Source organism: Schistocerca nitens, chromosome 4 (genome assembly GCF_023898315.1).
Source record: "Schistocerca nitens isolate TAMUIC-IGC-003100 chromosome 4, iqSchNite1.1, whole genome shotgun sequence".
In the NCBI taxonomy this organism is placed as follows: domain Eukaryota; kingdom Metazoa; phylum Arthropoda; class Insecta; order Orthoptera; family Acrididae; genus Schistocerca; species Schistocerca nitens.
The window spans coordinates 322,016,686-322,037,375 of NC_064617.1; the positions used below are offsets into that span (position 1 = coordinate 322,016,686).

The 20,690-nt window shown below is 42.2% G+C and overlaps 1 long non-coding RNA gene across 1 annotated transcript in view; it reads left to right on the forward strand.

Annotated features, from left to right (window-relative positions):
• LOC126252887 (uncharacterized) overlaps positions 1-20,690 on the forward strand; it is a 65,644-nt gene that overhangs the window by 33,160 nt on the left and 11,794 nt on the right. Inside the window, exon 2 of the long non-coding RNA XR_007545865.1 lies at positions 5,118-5,268. This is a non-coding gene — a long non-coding RNA (uncharacterized LOC126252887). The remainder of the gene's footprint in view (positions 1-5,117; positions 5,269-20,690) is intronic.

Genomic DNA, 20,690 nt, shown 5'->3' on the forward strand with positions numbered 1-20,690 from the left:
CTCCATTGCAGTCTTTAACACTGGTAGCATGCCGCGACAGCGTGGACGTGAACCGTATGTGCAGTTGACGGACTTTGAGCGAGGGCGTATAGTGGGAATGCGGGAGGCCGGGTGGACGTACCGCCGAATTGCTCAACACATGGGGCGTGAGGTCTCCACAGTACATCGATGTTGTCGCCAGTGGTCGGCGGGAGGTGCACGTGCCCGTCGACCTGGGACCGGACCGCAGCGACGCACGGATGCACGCCAAGACCGTAGGATCCTACGCAGTGCCGTAGGGGACCGCACCGCCACTTCCCAGCAAATTAGGGACACTGTTGCTCCTGGGGTATCGGCGAGGACCATTCGCAACCGTCTCCATGAAGCTGGGCTACGGTCCCGCACACCGTTAGGCCGTCTTCCGCTCACGCCCCAACATCGTGCAGCCCGCCTCCAGTGGTGTCGCGACAGGCGTGAATGGAGGGACGAATGGAGACGTGTCGTCTTCAGCGATGAGAGTCGCTTCTGCCTTGGTGCCAATGATGGTCGTATGCGTGTTTGGCGCCGTGCAGGTGAGCGCCACAATCAGGACTGCATATGACCGAGGCACACAGGGCCAACACCCGGCATCATGGTGTGGGGAGCGATCTCCTACACTGGCCGTACACCACTGGTGATCGTCAAGGGGACACTGCATAGTGCACGGTACATCCAAACCGTCATCGAACCCATCGTTCTACCATTCCTAGACCGGCAAGGGAACTTGCTGTTCCAACAGGACAATGCACGTCCGCATGTATCCCGTACCACCCAACGTGCTCTAGAAGGTGTAAGTCAACTACCCTGGCCAGCAAGATCTCCGGATCTGTCCCCCATTGAGCATGTTTGGGACTGGATGAAGCGTCGTCTCACGCGGTCTGCACGTCCAGCACGAACGCTGGTCCAACTGAGGCGCCAGGTGGAAATGGCATGGCAAGCCGTTCCACAGGACTACATCCAGCATCTCTACGATCGTCTCCATGGGAGAATAGCAGCCTGCATTGCTGCGAAAGGTGGATATACACTGTACTAGTGCCGACATTGTGCATGCTCTGTTGCCTGTGTCTATGTGCCTGTGGTTCTGTCAGTGTGATCATGTGATGTATCTGACCCCAGGAATGTGTCAATAAAGTTTCCCCTTCCTGGGACAATGAATTCACGGTGTTCTTATTTCAATTTCCAGGAGTGTATTATATTCTTCTTGAAGGCTTGAAGGTCTGTTTCATACATCTTGCTCACCAGATGGTAGAGTTTTGTCAGGACTGGCTCTCCCAAGGCCGTCAGTAGTTCCAATGGATTGTTGTCTACTCTGGGGGCCTTGTTTCGACTCAGGTCTTTCAGTGCTCTATCAGACTCTTCACGCAGTATCGTATCTCCCATTTCATCTTCATCTACATCCTCTTCCATTTCCATAATATTGTCCTCAAGTACATCGCCCTTGTATAGACCCTCTATATACTCCTTCCACCTTTCTGCTTTCCCTTCTTAGCTTAGAACTGGGTTTCCATCTGAGCTCTTGATGTTCATACAAGTGGTTCTCTTATCTCCAAAGGTCTCTTTAATTTTCTTGTAGGCAGTGCTTCAGTGCTTCATATGACATTTAGGGTGATTTCATCCATACAAGTTACATGACTGTTATGCAGTATGTCTATTTCACTGGCTCGCCGGTAGACAACTATCCCAGTACCTCACATCAGAGATTAAATACCTGTCCACATCAACCTAGCTGAAAACAGGTCTCGCTTACCTAATACCCCAACTGTGCTCATTCAAAAAATAAAAACATTCACAAACACCATCACTGTTGTTGTTTTATGCCTCTGGAACAAACTGTCTTGTGCTCTTCAGACAATTCAGAGTCCCTGTTGCTTGAAGAAGAAGCTGAAGTCCTCCCTTCTGTCACCCTCATAATTTTCAACAAAAATTAATGCATATGGCCAACTATCCCTCTGTCGACTAGTAACGCCAAAGTTCCTCTCTTCTCCCAGTTATGCTTCTTTCTCCTTTCCTTTTGTTTTGAGTTACACTACTGTCTTTTCCCTTATACTCATTAACAGTGTGTTATCTTGTACATCTTTCCCACCCTCTTTTGCCAATTTCCCTCATTCCCACTACTGCTAGAAATCATAATTAAAACCTACTTTCCCCTAATTTTTAATTATTGTTGTACTTTTCATGTAAAAACATAAATAGTTTGTGCATTTGTTTTTCTCTATGCTATTGTAATCGTTAATTCCTAAATTTAGTACAACATGCTTATGAAAATATGCACTACGTGATCAAAAGTATCTGGACACCTGGCTGAAAATGACTTACAAGTTCATGGCGCCCTCCATCTGTAATGCTGGAATTCAATATGGCATTGCCCCTCCCCCCCTCACGCCCCCTAGCCTTGAAGACAGCTTCCACTCACTGTTGCAGGCATATGTTCAATTAGGTGCTGGAAGGTTTCTTGGGGAATGGTAGCCCATTCTTCACAGAATGCTGCACTGAGGAGAGGTATCGATGTTGGTCGGTGAGGCCTGGCATGAAGTCAGCCTTTCAAACCATCCCAAAGGACTCTGTGCAGGCCAGTCCCTTACAGGGATGTTACTGTCATGTAACCACTCTGGCACAGGCTGTGCATTATGAACAGGTGCTCAATCATGTTGAAAGATGCAATCACCATCCCTGAATTGCTCATCAACAGTGGGAAGCAAGAAGTTTCTTGAACCATCAATGTAGGCCTGTGCTGTGATAGTGTCATGCAAGCCCCCTCCATGAAAAACACGACCACACCATAACATTAACACCTCTGAATTTTACTGTTAGCACTAAACACACTGGCAGATGACGTTCAATGGGCATTCCACATACCCACACCCTGCCATCAGATCATCACATTGTGTACCATGATTCGTCACACCACACAACATTTTTCCACTGTTCAATTGTCAATGTTTACACTCCTTACCCAAAACGAGGCATTGTGTGGCATTTAGCGGTTTGATGTGTGGCTTATGAGCAGACGTTCACCAATGAAATCTAAGTTTTCTCACCTCCCATCTAACTGTCATAGTACTTGCAGTGGACCCTGATGTAGTTTGGAATTCCTGTATGATGGTCTGGATAGATGTCTACCTGTTACACATTACAACCCTCTTCAACTGTCGGCGGTCTCTGTTAGTCAACAGACGAGGTCGGCCTGTACACTTTTGTGCTGTACATGTCCCTTCATGTTTCCACTTCACTATCACATTAGAAACAGTGGATCAAGGGATGTTTAGGAGTGTAGAAATCTCACGTACAGTCATATGACACAAGTGACACCCAATCATGTGACCACGTTTGAAGTCCGTGAGTTCTGCGGAGCACCCCATTCTGCTCTCTCACACTGTCTAATGACTACTGATGTTGCTGATATGGAGTACCTGGCAGTAGGTGGCAGCACAATGCACCTAATATGAAAAAAATATGTTTTTGGGGGTGTCCAGATACTTTTGATCACATAGTGTATCTAATGTAAAATTTGTAGAACGTCATAAAATGTAAGAGGGGGCATGATGGCCCTAAGCTTATGAGGTTAAATAAATCAATAAGTAAATAAACAAATAAAAATAACAAAGAGCAGAGACTCACATTCACAGACTGTCAACAACCCACAGAATGGTGGAATACAACACTTGGAGTGCCACACAGAATTGCTATAAGGCCCATTCTAGTTTCTAACTTACATATATGATCTTCTAACGACTTTAAAAAGAGCTTCAATATAATGTAATGTTGCTGATGACACAAGCTTGCTAATCAAGGGTCCCAACTTGACCTTAGCAGGCATAGCTCAGATGACAGCTGACGACACATACAAGCAGCTTACAAATAACGGCTTAAGTACTGATCTCACATCTCATGCTCTTAAATTTCAAACAAGCAATATTGAACTGTTAGCAGCAGAAGCAGACATTAATGGTCACACACTGAATTAAACACACTGTGTGAAATTTCTTCAAGTCTAGCTGGATAACAAGTTAAAATCTATGGCTAAAGTAAGCAAGAAACTAAGCTTAAAGTGCTATGTTCTTAGATGCATCTCTCATTACATTGAATTAAATACATGAGCTTATGTTGTATATTTTCAGTCTCTGTTGTCTTATGGAATTATCTTCTGGGGTAGAGTACCTAAAGCAAATAAAATTTGTATTGGGTAAAAAGCCAGCAGTACAAATATTGAGTAAAATAGATGACTGTACACCATGCAGAAGCCTTCTTAAAAATCTTGGAATTTTTAAACTCACTTCCGAACATGTTTACTGCTTAACCCCTTAATACCAAATAAATTTCTAGATAAAGACAAAAATCAAAAAACATGGTGCTTTATAGGTACCCAAAACGCTCAGGAGAATGCAGCACTTGTCAGAAGCATTGGTAGCTTCACAAAGAATCAGCACCGACTGACACTGGCATTCAAAAATAGTTAATTTTGCAATTATTAGCACAGCACTGATATGATGTGAGTTCGCACAATTGGCATTAAAGGGTTAATGGTGTTCGTTGATGACAATAAAAATTGGTTTCCTTTTTACTATGACACACACAGCCAAAATACAAGACACAATAATTATTTTCATGTAGACTTTGCCTCCTTCTCCAGGGTTCAGAATGGTGTTATATACTCTGATGATGAAATATTCCACAAGCTCCTATCTAACCTAAAGCAATAAATGGGGAATCTCCACCAATTCCAAAGCAAATTATAAACAGAGTTCATTAGCCACTCTTTCTACAAACTATCTGAATATCCAGGTGCAAAGACTGAAATGTTCTCTTAGATACATGGAAAGTAGCAGTGTTTGTTATAAAACTGTATAAAAAATAGATGTACTGTAAATAGGACTCAGTATTTACAGATGTAAAAAAACTTTTTCTTTAAAAAAAAATACTTTTGTAAGCAAGCAAATATTAAACTATTAATAGCAGATAAAAAGCAGTTACATAGTAAAACTAACTTACTTTATTAAATTTAGATGGCATAAATATGAGTAACATCACACTACAGTGATAATTTATTGTTAGTTCACTATATGGATTAAATTTTTACTGTGTCCTTGTCTTATTTTAAGGTATAACTTGGCTTGTTTCATACCACTGAAGGTTCTCCTTCTTGGTGGGATCTACAGAACATGAGGAATGAATGAAAAATGAATAAAACTTGGGTTTTCATCTAAGTTGGTAAAGCTGTATTCAATAAAAGATGCTGCAGAGCAGGCACCGGTAAGTACAAACACCGGTAACAGTACAAACTCAGTGGCTGTTAATGATTAATATCAACAGACAATCTCAAGTCTTCTAAAACATTTGTGGAATGCTGCTGGTTATCCAAAATCATGCAAAAGCATTTTAGATCTAATTCTGAGTTAGCTTTCTGTTAAGAGACAGAATAGCTTTCCGATCCAACATGCATCTATGAAATTGGGAATGAAAAACTTCAGAACAGACACTGGATTTGAGTATATAATAGTCGATAATATTGCAGCACTCTGGCAACTTATTTTTGAGAAAGTGTTGTGAGAAGATTGGAAGATTTTTTTCACATTCTCACACCAACTACAGCTATTGCACAAAGGTTTATCCATGATTTAAAACCAAGTAGTTGACCTGCACTGCTGTTCATGACCAATGGAGGCTTGTAACAAACACTAGACATGTAAAGGCAAAAGAAATATCACAGAAAATGGGTCGCAAGTTTCAAATACTGTTATGATGGAAAAAGAAAAATTACTTTTCAATTCTGAATGTGATTTGGAAGGTGAAACTAATGTGAAATCACAATTAAATTATTTGTCAAAACTAGAGCAAAATAAAATACTAGATAAAAAATTTTTTAATTCAAAATCCATTTTATTCCCTAAATGAGTACTTTACGAAAAATTCTTTGTATGTATGCCAAGCTCTTAGTTTTAAGTAATTCACAAGTAATTTGTTGACAGTAAAAGTATTTGTAACACTGTTATTTGTATATTAACATATGCAAAACACATTAAAATGTAAAATTTATGGTTGAGTACAACTCTTTAGTTTGTAATTTGTAAACTGACATATTCAGATGAATAATATGTATTATGTCCCTTTTTTTTTTTTTTTTTTTTTTTTTTTTTTTTTTTTTTTTTTTTTTTTGTGGGGGGGGGTTACATTTCATTATTTGATGTTGAATAAATATCATTAGCATTATTATTAAAAGATCTTAAGCTTAAGAGGAGCTCAGTTTGTACACATCTTATAAATGCTATTACATCTAATAAATTTGGCACTGATGTCAAAATTAATTAAAGACATTGCCAAATGGTTAATCTTGTGGAATATCAAAAGTCTGTTAAAATTTAAAGATGGTGGGAAGGAGTGTGGTTTCAAATTCCAAAATAAAATTCAGGTGCTTGGTGTTGCTAACTTTATCTCAGAAATGGGGGAGTCTTGACAGTTTCACTAGACAGATCTGCACTCTTGTAAAGCACCTTTCATATTCACTTTCACTACCAAAGTAGAAATGAGAGATGCACTTCAGCAACTACAAATTTAATACTAATTTATGTGATACCTTAAAACAAAAACAACAGACTTAGACAGAATAGAAGTGTTTAATTGCCCATCTCTTAGCAGGAACAACTGAATCAGGACTGACAGACATACAAAGTGCATGAATTGCCTCCTGACATTTCAGGTTGTTTCCCTCTCGTATGTTGCACGCATTGCAACATGTTCCAATAGTACCATCGATTAAGAGTTTGTCCCTGTGGCAGGAATTTGTGATGATGTAATAGGGTCAAGAAAACTATCAGCATGCCTTTGACATTTGACCTGACCTGATGAGCTTTATTAGGTCTTGAAGAATATTTCCCAAGCCACTGTCAAGATTGAACCTTGGGCTCAACATCGTAACTGTAGACCCACACCCCATCACCATTTATAATTCTCTTAAGGAACATCTCGTTCTCATTTGCTCAATCCAAAAGCCCTTCATAGATTTCACGGTGATGGCATGCACAATTTTGTTTCCATTCCCGACATGAGTAACGTTGGTAGACATTGAAGGGCATCCTGAATGAGGGTCACCCTTAACTTCCGTATGGCCATTATTAAACCATGTGAATCATTTGTAACACTGAGTGCAGCTTAAGCACTCATCACCATAGGCTTCCTGCATCATTTGGTGTGCCTCTGTAAAGGTTTTCTTGAATTACATGCAAAATTTACAGCAGATATGTTGTTCCTCTAATTCTAGCATCTTAAAATTTGCAAACTATGTGACACAATGTGCTACTCAAAACAGCACTGAACAATAAGTAACAGACATACAACACTGAAACTTCTGGCTGTTACACATTAAACACAGGCATGTACAGGAATGCCAACCGCATTTTGCTCCAGCATACCATTGGCATGAAATTACAAATGTTCTGGAATCTTTTCAACATACCTCATGTCATTATCTAGAAGAGCCAGTGCTATTCGAAGAGAGGATAGGAGAAGCTCGTAAGGTTTCAAAGTTGAACCTGTACCTGACAGATCAAATCTGCCCTTACTCATCTTTGTTCTGTAACACTGATGATGGGGATGCCCCATTCTAGAATCAGGGTGTGGTTTGGTACCCACATACAGTTTTGATATACATATTAGTCAGTCAAGCCTGAGCAAGCCTGGATGAAGGACCTGGATACTTGCACTCTGCACGTAAAAGTGAAAAACCTAGTTTCATGGAGAGCTTAATACTGGTTTCATAACCATATCAGATGAGATATTTTTGAATATCGTCAGTCCAGCAGGAGCCATCACGGTGAGCAGGTTGTAGGTGCACCTGCTGTGGAGTGAATGCGATTAGGTCAAGTAGACACATCAATATTAATTCAAATGGTGTACTGTTGGAAAACGATTTCATCTTTATTTTAGCATTTTGGTGAGAAATTACAAACATAAGTGGTGAATATATGATGATGGTATCTGTTCTTTCGGACATGTCTGAAAGAACAGATACCATTGGTGATTTTGCAGCTCTCAAAAAATGAAATTACAATAAAATCCAGACCATTAGCTGCATACAGGTGTTGATAAATATAAATGGGGACAGTTGACAATGTGTGCCCCACCCGATACTCAAACCCGGGATTTCCTGCTTACATGGCAGATGCTCTATCAAACTGAGCCATCGAGGACACAGAGGATAGTGTGACTGCAGGGACTTATCTTTGGCACACTCCCAATATGACCCACATTTCCAACTTACTGTCCACACATTACATTTGTAGTGCCCCTGTGACAGTCAATCTACTGATTCCCATTAGAGTTTGAGCAATATGAGTGCATCCGCACTGAAGAGGATCATTGGCCGGTATGCCTTATCTATATGAATATGGTATCTGTTCTTCGGAATATGAGCAATGTGAAACAACAGATACCATCTTGTAGGTTATAATGAGTGACAAACTACATTTGATGAAACCCTCTGTAATAGAGTTGTAACATTTCTCATTTGTGTCACAAAATTTTGGTCAGGTACTGATTCAAATAGGAAAGGAAAGAGAAAATTTTTTGTTAGATTTGAGGACAGTTAATAATTAAGCATTAAGACCAGAAAACAACAATATTGTGAAAGATAGCTTCTAGTCAACATTATAGCAGAGATGTTGATTCGCAGATAGGCATAACAAAAAGACTCTCACAAAATAAGCTTTCAGCCAACAAGGCATTTGTTGAAAATAGATCACACACCCACACACACAAAAAGTACACGCAAGTGCAACTCACACACACATGAGCACAGTCTGTGGCAGCTGAAGCCAGATAGTATTGTTATATTCCGTCCTGGATTTTCCATTGTTTGAAAACCAGAAAATATTTATACCAGACAGCACAAATGAGAAATGCACTGCTAAGATGGCTACATCCGAGACGATAAGTGTAGAAAAAGTGACTATACCCCAAATGATAAGCATGGGAAATGCAACAACACTCCACAAGTTACAGCAGGAAAATGTAGAGGCAAGTGCAGATAGTGGCTGTGCCACCCAAATAGAAACATGAAAGGTAAGGTTAGGAAATACACTCTTGGAAATTGAAATAAGAACACCGTGAATTCATTGTCCCAGGAAGGGGAAACTTTATTGACACATTCCTGGGGTCAGATACATCACATGATCACACTGACAGAACCACAGGCACATACACACAGGCAACAGAGCATGCACAATGTCGGCACTAGTACAGTGTATATCCACCTTTCGCAGCAATGCAGGCTGCTATTCTCCCATGGAGACGATCGTAGAGATGCTGGATGTAGTCCTGTGGAACGGCTTGCCATGCCATTTCCACCTGGCGCCTCAGTTGGACCAGCGTTCGTGCTGGACGTGCAGACCGCGTGAGACGACGCTTCATCCAGTCCCAAACATGCTCAATGGGGGACAGATCCGGAGATCTTGCTGGCCAGGGTAGTTGACTTACACCTTCTAGAGCACGTTGGGTGGCACGGGATACATGCGGACGTGCATTGTCCTGTTGGAACAGCAAGTTCCCTTGCCGGTCTAGGAATGGTAGAACGATGGGTTCGATGACGGTTTGGATGTACCGTGCACTATTCAGTGTCCCCTCGACGATCACCAGTGGTGTACGGCCAGTGTAGGAGATCGCTCCCCACACCATGATGCCGGGTGTTGGCCCTGTGTGCCTCGGTCGTATGCAGTCCTGATTGTGGCGCTCACCTGCACGGCGCCAAACACGCATACGACCATCATTGGCACCAAGGCAGAAGTGACTCTCATCGCTGAAGACGACACGTCTCCATTCGTCCCTCCATTCACGCCTGTCGCGACACCACTGGAGGCGGGCTGCACGATGTTGGGGCGTGAGCGGAAGACGGCCTAACGGTGTGCGGGACCGTAGCCCAGCTTCATGGAGACGGTTGCGAATGGTACTCGCCGATACCCCAGGAGCAACAGTGTCCCTAATTTGCTGGGAAGTGGCGGTGCGGTCACCTACGGCACTGCGTAGGATCCTACGGTCTTGGCGTGCATCCGTGCGTCGCTGCGGTCCGGTCCCAGGTCGACGGGCACGTGCACCTTCCGCCGACCACTGGCGACAACATCGATGTACTGTGGAGACCTCACGCCCCACGTGTTGAGCAATTCGGCGGTACGTCCACCCGGCCTCCCGCATGCCCACTATACGCCCTCGCTCAAAGTCCGTCAACTGCACATACGATTCACGTCCACGCTGTCGCGGCATGCTACCAGTGTTAAAGACTGCGATGGAGCTCCGTATGCCACGGCAAACTGGCTGACACTGACGGCGGCGGTGCACAAATGCTGCGCAGCTAGCGCCATTCGACGGCCAACACCGCAGTTCCTGGTGTGTCCGCTGTGCCGTGCGTGTGATCATTGCTTGTACAGCCCTCTCGCAGTGTCCGGAGCAAGTATGGTGGGTCTGACACACCGGTGTCAATGTGTTCTTTTTTCCATTTCCAGGAGTGTAGTATAGAATCCAACCAAATAATGGAATTATTTACACCAGCACTAAAGGAACTGAAAGTATCCCATAATAAAATGGAAGAATTTAAGTCATTAATAAAAGAAGAAAAAAGAAAAACTTCTATGGGGAAGAAATCAGTTCAAAGAAAAGAGAAAAAGAAACTAAATCATATATAGAGAATAATAAAAAAATAAAAAAATAGAAGAAAAATTCAATAGACATATTAGAAATATGAAGAAAAGCGCTGAGGAATTCGAAACCAAAGTGAACCTGGAAATTCAGGTGATTTAAGAGAATGAGAAGTGAAAACAACAGAAGAGCCCCAAAAAATGCTTAATAATGCACAGAAAACTAAGGTTAACTTAGCTGATCAAAATATTAGAGGATTGGGTAACAACGTAGAGGAGTTTCTTGTCTGTTTGAAAAATTTAGAGGGTTCTGAAAAGATACCATCCTTTGCCTGTCTGAACACCACCATAATCACAGAGTTAGCTAAGTGTGTGTGTGTGTGTGTGTGTGTGTGTGTTGGGGCTTACGGGCACTCAACGTCGAGGTCATCAGCGCCCTGACACACATTAAAAGAAACAAATGTGGACAAATTTAGTAAAATGAAAGCATACAGGCAAAGAAAGCGGGAAAAGATGCAAAATGCTGTATAAGAAAATAAAATGTAAGGAAAACGAGAAAGGAGCATCAAGGATGCCACAGGAAATAGTCACTGGCTGGCCATTTATGTAAAATATGGGTGAGCCAGTCATCCTGTGAACATATTAAGACTCTCTCCCTAAAATCTTGGTAAAAACAATGGACAAGTCACAGAACTTTAAAACTTTAACCACATTCGTTTGAGTGATTCCTAAAAGAGAATGGTACATCTGCGCACTGTGGGCTTGACTAAACAGAGCTTATTGTTAGTCATTTCCAGCCACTCATACTCCCACTGACACATGACTCGTAAGCTCAATAGCAAGGTGAGTGCTTGCAGGAGGATGGCACACTGAAATACTTGCAGATTGTGATGCGTCTCCTTGGCTGCAAAATCTGCTCTTTCGTTTCTAGCAATGCTGACGTGCCCTGGAACCCAGCAGAAAACCACCTCCTTCCCCACTCGTTGTAGTTGGGAGGAGGGCATCCTGGATGTTCTGGACTAATTTATCTGCTGTATACAAATATTGCAATGAGTGAAGGGCACTTAGTGAATTGGAAAAGACAAGAAATTTAGGACAGGAAGAGCATCTCATCTGCCCCAGTGCCCGCAAGATCGCAGACAATTCTGCATCAAAGACAGTAAATGCTTGAGGCAGTCAGACCTTGAGGACACGATCTGGAAAAACAACAGAGCAACCAACAGAATCCTCCTCTTTCGACCCATCTGGAAAAACAGTACATAATTGTGGTGCTCAGATAAAAAGGCAGAAAATGTTGCATTAAAAACAGTGGCAGGAGTGCAATCTCTCTTGTACTGCACCAAATATAAAATCACTCTGGACCTCTACAGTAACCAGGTTGCCAGGTGGTTAAAACCCTGGATTTGTGGCTTTAAGGGCTCCACACCAAGGGATTCCAGTACACGTTGCACATGGATCCCTAATGGCATCGTGGCTCATGAACGGTTGAAAAAAAGTCACTCCAGAGGCTGACGAGCAACAATATAATGAGCGGTTGAGGTTGGAGCTGCAAGAAACTTACAAGTCTGGCGCAACAACAGGAGCTGCCGCTGGATGGTAAGTGGCGGTTCTCCTGCCTCAGCAAAGAGGCTGGAGACAGGACTAGTCCAATAAGCACCCGTGACCAGTCAAATCCCCGCATGGTGGACAGCGTCAAGGATCTACAAATAAGAGGGCCTCAATGACACATACACTGTGCACCCATAATCCAGCCACGATCACACAAAGGCCCAATAAAACTGGAGAAGACGCGTCCTGTCCACTCCCCAAGACCTGTGGCTACGGCACTTGAGGATGTTCAGTGCCTTCAGGGCTCTGGCTTTCAAGTCTCGCAGGTGTGGCAACCATGACAATCTGGAGTAAAAAATGAGGCCCAGAAATTGCACTGTGTCTCTAAAATGTAGGATAGTGTCACCTATATGCAAGGCAGGCAAATTAAAAGGACGACGAGAATGATTCAAATGAACACACACACACACACACACACACACACACACACACACTTACCGGCAGAAAACTGAAAACCCATCTTTGCACCCCACTCCTCTAACTGCTGCACTGTATGTTGCAACTGACAGCTCATGGTTTCAACACTGGAAGAGGAATAGAGATCAGGAAAGTCATCCACAAATAAGGAGCACTGTACTGGACTCCTTACCGTAGATGTTATAATGTTGATGGCTATGGCAAAGAGGGTAACACTCAAAACACTGCCCTGGGGGACACCATTCTCCCACTCAAATGGGGAGGTGGCCACAAAAGCCCCATTGATGCAGTTGTGCGAGAATATTGTGTCTCCGGTTAGTATTGTACGCCTTACTGATATCAAAGAATATGCCAATACAGTGATTCTGACGGAGGAAAGCCTGCTGAATAGCCGCTTCTAGGAGGGTCAAGTTGTCAACTGTGGACCAAAACTTTCAGAATTGACACTGAGAGCAGCTCAGGAGTTGCCTGGTCTCTAAAAGCCAGACCAGACGACAGTTAACCATCTGTTCCAGGGGCTTTTCTACATTGCTCATCAAGGCGATACTCTGATAACTACTGGGACATGTGCGGTCCTTTCCTGGTTTGAGGAGAGGGATTAGAATTGCCTCCCTCCACGAGTTGGGGAAGACACCTGTCGGCCGTATTAGATTAAAACATTTGAGGAGGATTTCCTTTGACGCCGCTGGCAGATGTCAAAGCATGCAGTACCGGATGTGGTCGTGACTAGGTGCAGTGTCAGAAGTCTCAGTCAGTGCCGATTCGACCTCCCACATCAAGAAAGGGGAGTTGTAGGCCTCAGAACTGTTCAACCTAAAGCACAACTTTTCCCTCTTGACAGTCACGCTGTAGTGACAAAACGCTGGATCCTGGCTTGCATTGGCAATAGTTTGTGCAAAATGCTCAGCCAGTGTCTGAGCAATGTTTCTAGGTGTTGCTTGGAGGCACACCTGGTTCAATACTGCAGCTATCAGTAAACGGCTTTGTTTACTGGAAATCCTCTGGATGGCTTCCCCTACTTTTGAGGAACAAGTGGAACGATTGATGGGGTTCAGGAACTCATGCCATGACCACTTTTTGCTCCCTTTAATGACACGGCGAGCCTTGGCTCTCGCGATTCGAAAGGTTGAGAGATTGTTCGCTGTCGGGTGGCGTTTAAACCGTCGAAGAGGTGCACTCCTGTACCGGATGGCTAAAGGGCACTCTTCTGTCCACCAAGGGACAGGTTGCCTCTGCAGAGGGCAGAAAGACATTGGTATGTATAGATCAGCAGCGTGATGGATCACATGCATGATGTGATCCACCCATTCCTGGACGCTGTCATGCTGTTCAAACACATCCAACTGGCCAAACAGCGTCCAGTTAGCCCTGCCAATCATCCACATTGGTGGCTTCCATTCCAGCAACACACCATCGAGTAGCTGAAGGTGGATCAGGAAGTGGTCGCTGGAATGAAGGTCATCAGTGACCTCCCAGTGAACAGAGATGGCGAAGGCTGGAGAGCAGAGATAGGTCGATGGCTGAGAATGTCCCAATAGCACCACAGAAATGAGTTGAAGTACCAGCGTTTAGGAGGCACAGCTCTCGAGATGTCAGGAGGCTCTCCAAAACTTGACCCTGATGGCAAGTAGATGTTCAGCCTGTAATGGTTCTTTATTTATGTGATCATTACAGCACTCCAACCCCAGTTCTCGATACCAGTAATATCGTATTACTTTTCTGCGAAGTAACAGGCATATTTTTGTGACAATATCCACATTTAGTTTTATTAATGTATAGGTATTCCGATGTATCAATATATTACAGTGATATGGTTCTTGTGTGTATTCATTTCTGTGAGACTGTCATAATCTTTGACTTACTTGTAACCGTTTTGGTGCGAATGTGCACAGAGCAGTCTTTGTTTCACTTTGCAGAAGTTAAGTTGTTATTTCGCTTTGTAAAAGAACAGTCAAGTCTTGTGTTCAGTTAAAGTGGAAATTAAATATATGAAGATTCATACAAAACTGTTTTCTTGATGATGTGACAATTAAGAAGAAGTATATGTGAATTTACCAAGTTTAATAAAAATGTGGATCGTGAACACCAAATCAAAAATTATTTCTACCATACCATTTTTCTGATCTGGGATTGTTTGATCACTAAGAATTTCCTGAAAAACTCATTTGTTAGGTCTTCAAATATTGCTAAAATACAGATCTTGACCTTCTAGCAATCAAAGTGGAATCTCCCTAGAATCAACAAGATGAGCCATAACAACTTCGATGAAATCTACGTGGAAATCCATTCAATATAAGTGCCAAAATTAAAGACTTTTTTACAGTGACTTCATTATTTCCATTCTGACTATACCATCCACAGCCAATAACTTTGTTGTTGCCCGATAAAGCGAACATATGCTGCGTGAGCAACATTATTAATCTGATTTCTAACCTACTTTGCAAGTGGTGGTATTGTTAGAAGCTCCACAAGACATGGTGTGCATTGAAGTCTCCCAAAAGTAGAAATGGTCGGGGGAGTTGAGCGATAAGATCTGTGACAGCCTCAGAGTCTACTGCATCCAGTGGAGGTAAATAAAGAGAACGAACTGTAAGCCACTGATGTGCAGAAATTTTGAACTGCAACTGCTTGCAGGTCAGTATCCAGAGGAAGAGCAGAGGAGTGGTACACATTATTGACAAACACAGCAACCCCTCCTTTGGCTCTTTCCCCAGTCAGGTCACCCTTGAGATAAAGGGTATAGCCCCATAGTGCAGGGTCATCAGATGCTTTGAAATGTGTTTCCTGCAAACACAAGCACAGAGGGCATTGCTGCGATAGCAGTTTCAGTTCCTCCATGTGCGTATTGAGTTAGGTAAGTTACATACAAAAGATTAAATGATATCAGCTGACTCATGCAGAACTAACATGGAAAAAGGAGGAGTTGTTACATATATATTAAGACAGACCACAAATTCAAAAACATTGAGACAAGAAGATTTTTAGTGATCAACACATAGAACTGTGTGCTTGTGAATAGATACTGAAAAATAGTTCTCTTTTAATTGTAACTGTATATAGATCCCCACTGGGAAATTTTGAACTATTTATGAGGAATCTGGATTCCTTACTGCACTATGTGAAAGAGAGCAACAAGCAGTTAATACTCTGTGGTGACTTCAGTACAGATTTTCTAAATGATTCTGATAAGAAAATTGATCTGGAAAGCTTATTTGGATCGTACAATTTGATCTCAGTAATTATTTTTCCATTTCCTGAGCCTACAAGAAGTGTCCTTTCATCCTCACAACCATTTTCTTCCCATATAAATAACACCAAAAATATTTAATCCCGTAAAACTGAAAGATGCACAGAATGGAGACAAGCTGCCATCGTAGCTGTTGCAAACCAATCCCTGGATTGACCACTACAGAAGAAGAAGAAGAAGAATCAAACAGATCATTTCCCTTCTGCCATGGAGTAATTCCTTGCTGCTCTATTCAGCTGTCTAAATCATATGCTACATCATGTTCTTCACCGTTTATCACCTGGATAAAAACATGTCCCAATGCCTGATTGGAAGCATCACATGAAAGCACAAACTCTTCCTTATGGCCAAGAAAAATTAACACTGGTCTCAATGTTAACACATTCTTCACTTCCTTGAATGCATTGTGGCATTCCTTTGCTCACATGAACTTTATGCTTTTCTTTAATAGTTGCATAATCTAACTCACCACATCTGCAAACCCTTTTACCAATTTTCTATAATAACTTGCCAGACCCAAAACTGTTTGTAATTCTTTACTATTCCTACGAACTGGAAAATCTTACACTGCTTGTATCATTGTTGCATCTGTTTTAACCTCTTCGCTACTGATTACTTGCCCAAGTACACAACTTCCTCTAAAGCAAAATGACTCTTACCATTACTTAGTATCAAATGTGCTTCACATAACATTCTAAAAACCTCTTGTAACTGTTGTATATTCTCCATCATACCCTATGGAAAAAACAATTATACCAGCAAGGTATACACTGTCCAACAACCGCTAAAACATTGCTGGCAGGTTTTTTAACCTGAATGACATCCTTCCGTATTGATAATAACACCAAGGACCCAGAATGGTATCTTCATTTGGTCCGCAGAAAATTCTCTAAGCGATGGTGTCGACTACTTACATCAATGATAGAGTATCTAACTGATGATACCCACTCCTCAGATCCACTGTCCCAAGCTGTCCGTAGTTTCAGTGATATTGATATCAGGTACAGTTCTGTCATTGTCTTAGTATTAAGATGTCTTATAGACACAGCAGAACCTATATTTCTTACACCCATCTGCTGACTTTATTGCTCTCCCACCTTGGCAGCTCCCCATGGACTAGTGCCCTCCCTTATTACTCCATCTGCTAATGCTGGTTAATATAAGCTTCCATAACTGCCTGTAAATACCAAGCTATAATATACAGTTTATGACATACTAGTGCTTCAGCCCCTGTAGGGATTCAATATTGTGTAACAAGTGTTGCTGGCAATGGGCCTTGAGGAAAAAACAAATCCCCCAAGCACTAATAATAATTTCTCTATTTCCACTCTTTCTGTTTTTTTTCTCTATCTTTTGTTCTAGTGGGGTTTTAGTGCCAGACTGTATCTGATCAGGGTGCACACATGCTGTGTCCCAATCACCCACAGCTAGGCTATCGAGATTAGCAACCAGCAATCCCCTGGTCAGCCTTACTTCATTAGCACCAAAATTGTCTACATTTTCAGGCACCATTTTCCTGTCACTTTTCCCCTATACATACATACATACATACATATGAAATGTAACAATATTATGAGAACGAAAGCTGCTACTCACCATATAGTGGATGTGCTGAATTGCAGATAGGCACAACAAAAAAAGAAGTGTGAAACTCTTTTCGTTGTGCCTATCTGCAACTCAGCATCTGCACTATACGGTGAGTAGCAACTTTGCTTCCCAAATATATATATATAAAAACAAAGATGATGTGACTTACCGAACGAAAGTGCTGGCAGGTCGATAGACACACAAGCAAACACAAACATACACACGAAACTTTACAAATGTCTGCTTGTGTCTGTGTATGTGCGGATGGATATGTGTGTGTGTGCGAGTGTATACCTGTCCTTTTTTCCCCCTAAGGTAAGTCTTTCCGCTCACGGGATTGGAATGACTCATTACCCTCTCCCTTAAAACCCACATCCTTTCGTCTTTCCCTCTCCTTCCCTCTTTCCTGATGAGAAACAGTTTGTTGCGAAAGCTTGAATTTCATGTGTATGTTTGTGTTTGTTTGTGTGTCTATCGACCTGCCAGCACTTTCGTTCGGTAAGTTCACATTCAATTTAGAAATAGTTTTGAGATGTAGCCGCAAAGAAGAGTCCATGCTACAGTCAAAAGCATACAGTTCCCACAAATTAGTATAAGTCATGCTGGATTGTCAAGATAAGAACCCAAAACTATGCTAGAAATTGCATAGGAAAATTCAAGTCTATAGGCGGGTACTTCTGATCATGTGGAATAAGAGTCCAGATAATATCCAAGAGGTCAAAGGCCAGGAGAATAACAGCAGTATATTTTGCGCAATAGATATTTCAATAAAAACAGCATCACATACACATGGATCTATTTCTTGCAAGGATGCACACCTCTCCCTATGATTCATCTCTGGCATGATGACCAAGTGGTGCATAATGGCTATGGAGCTCAAGGTACAGGAGTTGTCCTCTGTAGCTGGTGTGAACACACTATCTGTAATGGCTCAGTGGTTAGAGTTGTACCAGGAAACGCTATTTATGTAAAATATTGATTCTACTGTAAACTTTGTTAGCACCAAAAAAGTAAAGCAGTCATCAATCCAAAGGTTATTTCAAACACCACAGAGGTTTACTAGGCATGGTCCTGTTGGAGATGCTATGCCATTGCCTTCTCGGACCTTTGCACTGACTTACCCAGTTAGTTATAGGGAGATCTACACTTTCACATGACCATGGTAATTTGACAAGCAAATCTAACTTGGCACTGTCTGTTTCCCAATTTTCATCTGTGTATTAAAAAGTTAAATATTCCACAAGAATAAAATTAGAATGTCATACCCCACTGTTTTCGTGGCCACCAGCATCAGGAGTAGGACCTGAGCCAGGTTCAGGACCAGTATCGGGACCTGGCCCTTCGGAACCAGGCCCTTCAGGACCAGGCCCTTCTGGACCAGGCCCTTCGGGACCAGGCCCTTCGGGACCAGGCCCTTCTGGACCAGGCCCTTCTGGACCAGGCCCTTCTGGATCAGGTCCCTCAGGACCAGGCTCTTCGGGACCAGGCTCTTCGGGACCAGGCTCTTCGGGACCAGGCTCTTCGGGACCAGGCTCTTCAGAATCAGGCTCTTCAGGACCAGCATCTCCAGAACCCTGATCATCAGGACCACGGTCATCAGGACCACGATCATCAGAATCAGGTTCAGGCTCAGGACCATGGTCAGGTTCGAGATCTAGATCAGGTTCAGGACTACCTAAAAAAAAATAGTTTCTATGTGATGTCAATAGATCAAAACATTTAGTCACACACACTTGTAAATAAAATGTTTCATACAATAAGTACCAATAGCTTAAATGAATATCAAACAAGAACCAAAAAATAATAACCCGAAGCATCTAAGTGCTAGTTAATGTGAAAAGTTATCATATTTATGAAATAAAAATTGATAAAATGATAAAGTAAATATTAATACATATGGAATGGCAAATGTTACAATGACAGCACTCGGCAGCTCTTTTATCAGACTGCGCAGGTTGCAAATTTTGTGTTTCATAGCACTGGCATATTCATTCATATTATTAAGATTCATCACAAGCAGAACCTTGAGATATGTGAAATATGTCAGGGTGAGGAATAACAGTGGTACACTGCCTATCAGAAATTACGTCTCTACAGTGGTTTTACTGTTAGAGCTGGCTGGACAAAACATAGCTTGCCACCACTGTCCACGCAGTGACATTCAGCCCCATGAGAGGTCACATTGAATGTGGCTGCTCCAACTCCAAATACAAACAATCATATGCCTCCACGCTAATTTGGGACATGGTATTGGAGCACTCAACCAACAAAGCCTTGACACATGACCTGCTGAACTTAAAAGATCCCACCCTGGAAGCTTGTTTACTGATTATAAGGGCATCTGTACAATCGGCTTTCTGACAGTCATTCTTCCCGCGAACCATACGCGACTGGAACAGAAAAAGGAGGTCACGACAGTGGCATGTAAAGTGCCCTCTGCCACACACCGTTAGGTGGCTTGTGGAGTATAAATGTAGATGTAGATGTAGATTAACTTCTGCAGTTGCCTCAGTTGTCACATTCCAAAAACATCTCATAATGAAGTTTGCACATCAAGCAAAGTTTGAGATGACAAATGATTTGCTAACATCACATAAGATATGCATTCTCTGCTGAGTACCACCTTCAAGACTATGCTCTAGTAACTGTAACTTACACTTTAAATTCTAATATAATCACGACACGCCCCTGACATCATGGGAATGCATTAAGCTATATGGTCAGCTCAATCTACTGAGAAAACTCAGTAAGCATATAAAATCTCCTGTGGTACAATTTAGGGGAAAACTGCTCCATGAGCTCTGGAGTCTGAACAAAGTATGAGCCCATAAAGATCAGGATGGAAACAACTTCTGGAATGCTGACCACTGTTAATAAATCCATTCCTAAAAGGCCCACAAATGAAACAGTGCAATGCTCTCAATAAACACATGAACAACAGGAGCAATGAAGACACACTGGCAGAATAGTAATATTTCTCAGTTGGTGCACCAGTGGGGATTTGATTTTTTGACTTTTTTTTGCAAAATGTTACAATGTCAGTATGGATACATGCTGCATCACTGTACTGTTTTATAAGAAGCTGCAGGCTGAGCAGTCAGGCCATGATGTGTCTGGTCAAACTTCTAAGTATCATGAACCACCCATGCTTCATTTGATCTTTAAAAAGCAATAAATGAAAATATAATTAAAAG